Source organism: Oxyura jamaicensis, chromosome 2 (assembly GCF_011077185.1).
Source record: "Oxyura jamaicensis isolate SHBP4307 breed ruddy duck chromosome 2, BPBGC_Ojam_1.0, whole genome shotgun sequence".
Lineage (NCBI taxonomy): Eukaryota > Metazoa > Chordata > Aves > Anseriformes > Anatidae > Oxyura > Oxyura jamaicensis.
The window spans coordinates 69,224,416-69,232,550 of record NC_048894.1 but is presented as its reverse complement, the minus strand read 5'-3'; positions in this window follow the sequence as shown (position 1 = coordinate 69,232,550).

Here is an 8,135-nt window from a genome sequence, read left to right as displayed (position 1 = left end):
CGCCCCGCGCCGCAGCGGACGTGGCGCTGCCTGGGAGGAGCGGGGAGGTCACGCGGGTTTAGCACACGTCGCCCCGCCGCCCCCGCGCGTGCGCGGCTCTGCCCCTTCCGCCTGCCCGGGATTTTTGTCGCTCCCGCGGGGGAAGGGGCTGGCGTTACTTTGGGGGCGGCCGTGCTCGGTGCGCATGCGCGGCACTTAGCGCGCGTGGCCCATGTGGGGCAAGGCGCGGGGGGGTAGGGGGCGGGGAATGGCGGCTGTGCCGGGCCATGTCAGCGCATGGCGAGGGCAGGGGGACAGGCGGCGAGGCAGGGTTTCTTCTTGTAGAGCAGGTTAACGCGCCCTGGGGAGGAGCAAGGATAAAGCGTGCTGTGCTGACATGCTCACAAAATCTCTTGTATCTAAGTCTGACGTTACCACAATCCCACGTGCCGCAATCTCACAGAAGCCCTCTTCCTTTAGATCACTCTGCTTTTCAGTCGTATTTTTGATGGTTTAACTGAAAAGGCTTCTCAAAGGGTGATAGGTAATGTCTTTGAAAGTGGCCCGTTATTCCAATTTAATTGGTTACATTTAAATGTAAAGCATACTAAGATGAAAAAGCCAGCTCAGATCCCGCAGTCAGAACACTCGGTGAAAATACCAAGGAACAGAACTGCCCTCCAGCTTTCTCTTCTCCCACAGTTAATAACAGTGGCTCACCCAGAGAGTATAATGAAACACAGGTAGTGTTTGGATGTATTCTGTATTTTGCAGGAACTTTAATTTGTCCCATGCAAATGCAACTTCCTATGATGGCAGTAGTAAATGGCAGCTTTCTTCAGTGTTTTGTTTTCCATATTTTCATTGATTTGATTTTGAACCTGCAAATTAAAACAAACAAACAACAAAAAGCTACCTTTCTATGTAAGTTTTATTTCAGTCTTATTTTTAACATGCTGAAAATGTTGCTGAAATGCTGCTCAGTATTGGCAGTAGGTGAAGCATCATTATGAAAACTAGAGAACATCCATTTCTGCTTATAAAAGTATTTATAGTCAGATAATATCCACCCAATGGTATAGCATTACCTTTTCTGCAAGGGGCTGTAAGTTGTTTAACATAATCTTTGGCCAAACACGTCTGACTTAACATCTTCATCTGAGATAAATGATCCTTATGTTACTAATTAACCTGTGTGGAGTTTACATGTGGTGGGAGCAGATAGGAGTTAATTATAAGTGTGCATTGAAAATAAGAGAGATACACTGACCACCTTTAGTGGTCAGTGCTGTCTCATACTAACTGCAATATCACAGCTGTGCCTAAAACCTTATTAGGCCATGGTTCTTTTGTGCTAAGTATCCTATCCAGAATGAACAATTGATAATCTGAACAATTGATAATCTGAAAAAAAAAAAAAAAAAAAAAAAAAAGACTAAATGAATAACTGGAGCAAGCTGTGGAGATTTTTGTTGTTGTTGTTGTTGTTGTTTTGTTTAAACTGGGTGTATATTCACAGACATAAGAAATTAAGTGTTGACAATAATTGCCATTATTGCAGCTTTTCTGTTTGACATCTCAAATGTTGGATGATAACTCTGAGAAGTCTGGAAAGAATGGTAGGAGTTCCTCTTGCCTGTGGGAATTCTGCATGTGGCCATAGTTCTGTACAAGCACTGTATCCTTGCATTAAAAAAAAATAAATAAAAACTTTTTAGTTAGAATTTTGGCTAGAATTATTATGAGGAAAAGCGCCTTCAGTTTCATAACATGTATCACAAAAAGAGTGAGCATTCTGAATGCCTATGGATGGAAAATAAAGTTTACCTCAGGTTTCTGGTTTTCATTTTGAACTTAAACGATTCCCCCAGATGTGTGTTTCTTTTTTTAAACTATCAGCAAAAAACAAATAGCTGTTTATATACATATAAATAGAGTATTATTTCTTCATGGATACTTGCATTTGGCAAGGCAAAGAGCCAGTATCCTTGCATCTGGAAGCTTTGGGAAGTGACAGTACAGAGGCAACAGAACTGTCCCATGGTAAGCTCATCTCTGTCAGGTCATGTTAGCTTCATTTCAGTGCCCCATGAATGCTCCAGTGCTGCTTCAAGATGCAAGCAAACATGGCAGCACTGGACTCGTAGCTCAGGGCAGGGCTAGACAGGGATCATTGTGCCATTTGGATCATTTTGCCATTTGAGCTGGCAGGGAAAAAGACTGGCGTAGCTGAACAGGGAATTTGTGCTGAATGTCTGGGAGAAAAAGAGATTAGGTCTGGTGGAGGAAAGGGCAGGCAGCTCGGGGAGAGTACAAAGAAGTGGCCAGCATATGCAGAGAAAAAAAATCAGCAAGGTCAAAGCCAAGTATGAGCTCAACCTAGCCATTGTGGTTAAGGATGACAAAAAATACTTTTACAAATATATTGACAGCAAGAGGAGGGCCAAAGAGAATCTCCATCCTTTACTGGAAGCAGGGGGGGAACATGATTAATGGGGATAAGGAAAAGGCTGAGGTTTTTAATGCCTTCTTTACATCTGTCCTTACAAGCAAGACCACTTATCCTTTGGGTACTCAGCCTCCTGACCTGGATAGTCTGGGATGGGGAGCAGAAGAAATCCCCCATAGTTCAGGTGGAGTCAGAAACCTGCTGCTCCACCTGGACTGTCACAAGTCCATGGGGCCAGATGGGATCCACCCAAGGGTACTCAGGGAGTTGGCAGATGTGCCCATCTATAAGAAGGGTCGTAAGGAGGACCCACGGAACTACAGACCTGTCAGCCTGACCTTGGTGCAAGGAAAAGGGATGGAACAGGTCATCTTGAATGCTGTCACACAATGTATGTGGGACCACCGGGGGATCAGGCCCAGCCAGCATGCGTTCATGAAAGGCAAGTCCTGCCTGATCAACCTCATCTCCTTCTACAACTGGGTGACCTGCCTGGTGGATGAGGGAAAGCCTGTTGACATAGTCTACCTAGACTTCAGCAAGGCCTTTGACATGGTCTCCCACAGTATTGTCCTGGAGAAGCTGGCAGCCCATGGCTTGGACAGGTACACTCTTTGCTGGGTTAAAAACGCTGAACGGCCGGGCCCAGAGAGTGGTGGTGAACAGAGTGAAGTATCACCAGTGGTGTTCCCTAGGGGTCAGTGTTGGGGCCCATTTTCTTTAATATCTTTATTGATGACTTGGATGAGGGAATTGAGTGCACCCTCAGTAAGTTTGCAGACGACACGAAGTTGAAGGGAAGTGTTGATCTGCTGGAGGGTGGAAGGCCCTGCAGAGGGACCTGGACAGGTTGGATTGATGGGCAGAGGCCAACGGGATGAGGTTCAACATGGCTAAGTGCCGGGTCCTGCACTTTGGCCACAACAACCCCATGCAGCGCTATAGGCTTTGGGCAGAGTGGCTGGAAAGCTGTGCAGAGGAAAAGGATCTGGGTGTGCTGACTGATGCTTGCCTGAACATGAGCCAGCAGTGTGCCCAGGTGGCCAAGAAGGCTAACGGCATCCTGGCTTATGTCAGACATAGTGTAGCCAGCAGGACCAGGGAGGTGATCATCCCCCTGTACTCCGCTCTGGTGAGGCTGTGCCTTGAGTACAGTGTTCAGTTTTGGATCCCCCAGTGCAAGGACATTGAGGCCCATCGAGCGTGTCCAGTGAAGGGCTACGAAGATGGTGAAGGGCCTGGGACACAAGGCTTGTGAGAAGCAGCTGAGGGAACTGGGGTTGTTTAGTCTGGAGAAGAGGAGGCTCAGGGAAGACCTTATTGCTCTCTACAACTACCTGAAAGGAAGGTGTGGGAAGCTGGGGGTCAGCCTCTTCTCACAGTTGCACCAGGGGAGGTTTAGATTGGAAATCAGGAGACATTTCTTCTCAGAAAGAGTAGTCAGGCATTGGAACGGGTTGCCCAGGGAGGTGGTGGCATCACCATCCCTGGGGGTGTTCAAGGAAAGGTGGGACTTGGTGCTTAGGGACATGGCTTATCTGGGTGATATTGGTAGTGGGGGGATGGTTGGACCAGATGATCTTGGAGGTCTTTTCCAACCTTAATGATTCTATGATTCTATGAAATTGTATAGATATGATGGTGTTCAGAACTGGACCCGCTTTCTTTGCAGCAGCTGGACATTTGTACTATTTTTCAGAACTGTAATGGAGTACAGTCAAAAAATGTAAAGTATCCATCAAAGAACTTGGAACACAAGCAAAAAAAAAAAAAAATTACCAGTGGACATTTGTCCCTTTTTTCTGTCTGATGCGAGAAAAAATATGGAATTTCTTGTTGAACTGCGGGAAGGTGGTTTGCAGCCTTTCACCTCAGAGCTTTCCACTGGTGAACACCCACATCTGTGAAAGCTCTGAGCATCTCCAGAACAAGTGGTCAGCCATTCTGAACGGTGCCCATCAGCAATGCATCACCTATGCCACCATATTCATTTCCATATCTGAACTCTGACATGGTATGAGGCCAGCTTACGCAAAAGGGAATGCTGGTACCTTAAGCCACTGTGCTATCTAGACTCTAAAACAAGTGAACTCTCACATCTACCAATTTTTTTGATTTGCATTCAGAAATATGAATTTAATTTCTAATTTTGATATTCACTTCCAGGGTTTTTCCAGCTTGGTTTTGATTAATATACAAGGAATATTAGATAAACATAATAAATGGACATGATGAGTCCTTAGTCTGGTACCACCAGAAACACAAAACCACTCTGACTCTCAAGCCAAATTTTCTTCATAATGTTGTATATATAATTTATTATTTACATATTTTTACTATTTAACAGAAGATGCCATCTTTTACTTAAAGATAAGTTATTTAGGATAGTTTATCAGGTTGTCTTTACTAATTTGCCCCAGCTAAAACAAATACTTAGATCCAACTGGGGCAACTCTTCAGAAGTCAGGACTCTCCAACTTTGTGCTTTCCATATCTCACATGGCCCTTCTCTTTGATGAGAAAGACTAGATATTTCTCTCCTCCATGTTCATCAAGGCTGCCTCTAGCCAGGGAGGGGTGGGCAAATCAGTAGGGTGCAATGTGAAATACTCCTTTACCCAGAGGAAGACAAGTTTGCTTTTTAACATTGCTGGTTCCGATGCTTGCACAGAGACCAAGAAGCCAAGCTATGGCATCATTCCCATGCCACTTCTGTGGAGCCAGGCTTTATGGCTAAGCCCTATTGATGGTTTGGCCCACTGAAAGAGAGGGTTCATCCTGCAAACAAGTGGAAGTCCTTGATTCTCATCCTAGTCGCTGCCTCACCTGTGTGAGTTATGGTTTTATAACTTACAGGACAATCCAAAACTGGCAGAATTCCCAAAGTGAGATTTATGATGACTGCAGGGAGCCAAGAGTTGGACTCAATGATCCTTGTGGGTCCTTTCCAACTCAGGGTATTCTATGATTCTGTGATTCTGTATTGTGCGAGCATCACAAAGAAAGGGGAATGGATGCCATCCAGAGGGACCTGGACAGGCTTTAGAGGTAGGCCTGTATGTGAACCTCTGAGGTTCAACAATGCCACGTGCAAGGTCCTGCACTTGGTTCATGGCAATCCCAAGCACAAATACAGGCTGGGTGGAAAATGGATTGAGAACAGCCCTGAGAAGGACCTGGGGATGTTGTTAAATGAGAGGCTCAATATGATCTGGTAATGTGCATTTCCAGGCCAGCAAGAGCCAGCCCGGGCTGCATCAAAAGCAATGCAGCCAGCAGGGCAAGGGAGGGGATTCTCCCCTTCTGCTCTTCTCTTGTGAGACTCTACCATGAGCCCTGTTTTCAGCTCTGGGGTGACATGGATATATTGAAGTGGCCAGAGGAGGGCCACGAGGATGATCAAGGGGCTGGAGCACCTCTCCTATGAAGACAGGCTGAGGGAGTTAGGGTTGTTCAGCCTGGAGAAGAGAAGGCTCTGGGGAGACCTTATAGCAGCCTTCCCATACCTAAAGGAGGACTACAGGAAGGCTGGAGAGGAGAGACTCTGTTCAGGACTGTAGTTATAGGAATGGCTTTAAACTAGAAGAGAGTACAGATAGAAGGAAGAAATTATTTATTCAGAGGGTGGAGAGGCACTGGCACAGGTTGCCCAGAGAAGCTGTGGATGCCCCATCCCTGGAGGTGTTCAAGGCCAGGCTGGATGGGGCTTTGTGCAGCCTGGTCTGGTGGGTGGCATCTCTGCCCATGTCAGGGGGATGGAAAATGGTCTTTGAAGTCCCTTCCAGTCCAAACCATTCTGTGATTCTGTGGCTCTATGATTAGACTAGAACTAGATGAATATCACAAGAAAAGAAAAAAAAAAAAAAAAAAAAAAGGAAAAAAAAAGATGGAGGAAAAAAGGAGCTTCAGAGCTAGGTGTAGAGACTACACCTGGCAGAAGCACACACACACACAAAACAAAACAAAACAAAAAAAATCACACACACACACACACACACACACAAATACTTGGGATGTGTGCCACACAGCTTCTGACACAGCTTCTGTCATAAAGGCTCAATTCCTTTCAGTGTTTGATTCATAATATGCTCTTTGGATGTACATAAACACATATAAAACCACATAAAACTTCTGGAGGTGTGAATGGTAATCTTTACACTACACTGAGGTTTCTCAGTAGCTGGTGATGTACAAGCAACTTCATATCCTGAGGAAGTATTAAAGGCATTTTTCTCCCATGACACTTGTGCATTGCTATAAGGGATTAATAAAGTGCTGCAGAAACTATTAGCACTTCAGAAACTGTCTCCCACATTGCCTTCTGTCCTTTACATTGCTGACAAGTTTTGTCCGCACATATCATTATAACATTATTTTAATTTATTATTTTTCAAGATTAAAAAACTAAAAAATCACCCGGAGGTGAAGGACTGATTTATTTCTCCATTAAAGGTATACAACATTATTTGAATTTCTTAATATTTTTAAAGAATAAAAAGCTAAATAATAATCACCTGGAGTTGAAGGAAGAAGAATGCAAGAGACTTACAGAAGAAAACGTTAAACTTCATGAAGAACTGAGAAGCATGGCACCAAGGGTACAAAACCTGTCATATCTCTTGAAAACAAACTGGCAATTCAGCTATGCATATACATAGAGCAGTGTGTTGTATCTTTCAGAGTCAGTACACAGTTAGGTTACGTGAGCTTTTTCTCTGATTTCCCAAATGAGAAATCTGAGATAAATACAATGCCAGACTAAGAATCTATTGTATTTCCACCTACATTTGGTACGCTCTTTTCTAGTAGAAGAGGAGGCTATAGCACAGCTGTTGTGATTTAATGTACAAGGAACTTAATCTAAGAACTAAATCCAGTTAAGTACCTTCCTATGTCAGACCTTCTGAAATTGCCTAAGGCAAGTAGGGTGCAGGCAGTGAAGTAGATTGGTGTGACCCTTTCCCAATACAGCAGATATATATTATTTATATATGTGTGCATGTACATATCTCAATTGTATCATTTTCCAATTAAATTTTTAAACCAAGTACCATATAAGAAAAAGATTCAATACCTTGACAAAAGGCTTGAGAGTTCCCAGGCTCTAGGGAGCCCTTATAATGGCCTTCCAGCACCTAAAGGGGGCCTACAGGAAAGCTGGGGAGATACTCTATATCAGGGAGTGTAGGGATAGGACAAGGGGTAATGGCTTTAAACTGAAAGCAGGTAGATTTAGATTAGATATAAGGAAGAAATTCTTTACGCAGAGGGCAGTGAGACACTGGAACGGGTTGCCCAGAGAATTGGTGGATGCCTCATCCCTGGAAGGGGGCCTTCAGGGCCAGGTTGGATGGGGCTTTGGGCATCCTGGTCAGGTGGGAAGTAGAATCATAGAATCATAGAATCATTAAGGTTGGAAAAGACCTCCAAGATCATCTGGTCCAACCATCCCCCTACTACCAATATCACCCAGATAAGCCATGTCCCTAAGCACCAAGTCCCACCTTTCCTTGAACACCCCCAGGGATGGTGATGCTACCACCTCCCTGGGCAACCCGTTCCAATGCCTGACTGCTCTTTCTGAGAAGAAATGTCTCCTCATTTCCAACCTGAACCTCCCCTGGCGCAACCTGAGGCCATTCCCTCTAGTCCTATCACTAGTTACCTGTGAGAAGAGGCCGACCCCCAGCTCCCCACACCTTCCTTT